Source organism: Grammomys surdaster, unplaced genomic scaffold (genome assembly GCF_004785775.1).
Source record: "Grammomys surdaster isolate TR1022 unplaced genomic scaffold, NIH_TR_1.0 373, whole genome shotgun sequence".
Classification (NCBI taxonomy): domain Eukaryota; kingdom Metazoa; phylum Chordata; class Mammalia; order Rodentia; family Muridae; genus Grammomys; species Grammomys surdaster.
Window position 1 is genome coordinate 8758466 of NW_021604792.1, and position 3504 is coordinate 8761969.

Genomic DNA, 3504 nt, shown 5'->3' on the forward strand with positions numbered 1-3504 from the left:
CAACATTTTAAATATTTATAGAAATGTGTGAATTATATAAGGATTATAGGTATAATGACCCAGATAGAAAGAAGTTTGGGTAAAATATTCTTTGACTGCTTGAGTTTATTAGAATCATGATAAAAGCTAGGGTAACAATAAATATTTAAAGAAGTCTAAAGCATGTAAAATATGCTTTCAGAAACTTGGTCTCTAAAATGGGAAAAAGCACTCCCTTTCTCATTGGTACTCACTTTATATATTTTGGTTGATAAATGAAGTATGTTAAATTGTCCTTGGAACTATCTCACTTATCTGGAAAGATGGTCTTTCCCCAGGGGAAACATTATATTTTCATTCCATAATAATAGGTACAGTTCTAAGACTAGGCAAAGACTCCCACAGTGAAAATAACCCTCCGTTGCAAGAAACAAAACTTTCTTTTCTAATTACTTGTTCTGTTTGGTGTAGAGAATGATCTGTAACAGACATGTTTTGAATTTTGAATGAGTGAATTTATTAAACAAACCAAGTAAAAGAAAAAATAAGAAAACATAGAGAGTTAGATGATTAATAGCCCAATAGCACCTTATCCAATACTGAAAACATCCATCAGAAGTCAAGTAAAAGAGACACTTTAAGGCAAACAAATGAGGTTTCCATTAGACAGTTTTAGGTGATGCAGAATGTTCACTCTGCTGAGGCATCCAAGGAAAAGAAAGGATAGCAACAGACAGAGATTTTGGAACAGGATGCTCACAGCTTCCAGCTGAAAACTGACTGGAGAAGGTAAAATTGTCCGCTCAAATCTCAGTTGAGATTTCTCACCAAGCATAAGATCCTCGTGGCTGAAATTCTAGCCACATTTTTTTTTCCTTATTGGCATCTTTATATCATTGAATAAAAAATTGTAACATCTGTTGAAATGGCTGCCTTTTGCTGTTCTCAAGGGCACATTGTTGGGCTGTTCATCCTCATTATCTGAGTTTAATGGGCAACTAATCCCCAGAAAAGACTTTGGAGGTCATTTTAAAATAAACATGCTTAGGACAGAGAAAAAGGTAGTCTCTCTCCCATAGCTATATTCCCAGTGAACTCTAACAGTACATAGCATTTTACCAGTGTAATAGCCATTACATAGCCTATTAAACACTACCATCTTTACCTACACTACACGGCCACACCCCAGGTGTTTGCATTCCTGTTTGTATTCTTACTTGAGCTCATCTTTGCCACTCGAAAGAACAGGCAGAGTGTTTCTGGCCCTGAAGGTTGGTGCACATTTCAACTCTTAAAAATTGAGTCAAAATTTTAACATTCTATTCTTTTTCCCTTCTTTTTATATCTTTTATGTAAATATCATAAAACTGTGAGAATTTTAAGTATATATTCAGTTTTTAGAATATGATTGATTTATGAGGCTTAGGATGGTATTGAACCCTTGTAATACAATTCCACATATGACTCTTTTTGATCTCTGAAATTAATGATATAGATTTTCCTTTTATTTTCAGCATTTATTTCCAAATTTTCTTCTTGGTTCCTTCATTATGTCTAGGTATTGATGAATGATTGTATCTTGAAGCTCATTTTAAAAACATAACCAACTTGTTTTATTTGTCTTCTTTCTGTGAGTGACGATGACTGAATAGATGTTGGAGGTAGGTGTGAGAAGCTACGGATCATCATTTGCTAGTACCTTGTTATTAATGAAGAAATAAAATAGGCAAGAGGAAGGCAGAGAATGATGAGAATTCTTGCTGAGTCCATGAACTCATCCCTGTTCAGCTCTGTTTCATAATACAATAGTAACTTTAGTACTATTTTTTCATTGATGGTTAAAAAGTTCTAAGTTTGTGGAATTTTACATATATCTGAGGCATTTATATAGTAAAGCATTTTAGACAGTGTCAGAGCAACTGAAACAGAACTGTTCGTGGATAGATACTAAAAGTTGAGATCATGTGTAAATGTTTGAAAGTGAAACAAAAACATAGTAATTCAAGTAGATGCATATTTTGTGGCTGTTTGTGCATGTGCCTCAAATGTAAAATAATATGCATGTAAAGTTATCTCCTCAGTGCTAAAGTTTAGATGAATTGTAATGTCTGTGGCATTATCAGACAAATCCAAATGTCTGCTTTAAAAAGGGTTGTAAAACATTAGCTCTCTCACACCTAGTACTCAGAAAGCTCCTTACACAAGTCTAGGTTCTGATTGCCCTCTACACCTTAGAATATATCAAGTTACTTGCTCATAACTACAGTAGCCTGATTAAAAGATTATTATGGCAGATCATGGAAGCAATACAAATAATATGTATTTATTTTCATCTTAGAATATGAAGAGTTAGTATAACCTTTAAGATTCACTCAGAAGTGTTCCAGACTACTTGGTCTAAAGAGGGTATTCTGGATGGAGCTTGATTAACAGAATGGGAAAAATAGTCACTCTCACAGAAAAGAGATGTGTTATGAGCCTAATACTGTAAAAACTTGATATTTGCTGTTTGGTACTGCATAGAACATTTTTAAAATTGAGTATGTTATGAGGATACAAGACTTAGAGTCTTTAAATTTTCTGCAGTGACCTCATGAATCATAACTTGCCTTACAGACAATGGATGGAATCACACAGAGCAGGTTTACATTCATTGTAATTGTAGAAATAATAATAGGATGGATTGGAAATGGATTCATAGCTCTGCTGAACTGCATGCACTGGGTCAAGAGAAGAAAGATCTCTGCAGTCAATCAAATACTCACAGCCTTGGCTTTCTCCAGAGTCTACCTTCTTATGAGAGTGTTCACTTTTGTATCAATGTCTACACTGTATTCACATGTCTTGGTAACTAGAAGAGTGGTAAAATTGATTAATTTCCATTTAATTTTCAGCAAGCATTTTAACATGTGGCATGCTGCATGCCTTGGCCTTTTTTAATTTCTTAAAATTGCTAATTTTTCCACCTTCATTTTTGTTTACTTAAAGTTGAGAATTAACCAGGTTGTTTCAGACATGAGACTTTGCTCATGTCTTTGGCCTTCTTGTTATTTCGCTTCAAATAACACTGCATCATTTTACTGGGTTATTTTACTCATAAACAACTGTATTTTTACATCCATACCCTTTACAATTTCACAGTCAACTTTTCTCCTGCTGATCTTCTCCCTGTGTAGATATTAAAAAAAAAAAAAAAGATGCAATAGCATGCACAAAGATGCAGAGATGCCATTGCCAATGCCCACATCAAAGTCTTGCAAACCATGATCACCTGTGTCCTTCTCTATGCCATTTTCTTTTTGGCTCCTTTCATGGAAGTTTGGAGTAGTGAGTTGTTGAATAACATTCTTTATGTCAGGTTCTATGAGATTGTTTTAGCACTTTTTCCTTCTGGACACTCGTGTGTCTTGATCTGGGGGAGACACAAACCTGAGAGGGCCCTTTCTTTCTGTGCTATGGTGGCTGAAGCACATATTCAGATCATGGGTCCCTAAAATATATTGCAGATCATCTTGCATATTCTAA

At 34.6% G+C, this 3504-nt stretch overlaps 1 pseudogene; it reads left to right on the plus strand.

Moving 5' to 3' along the window:
* The first annotated feature begins 2598 nt into the window (after positions 1-2598).
* On the plus strand, positions 2599-3504 carry LOC114632363 (annotated as a pseudogene).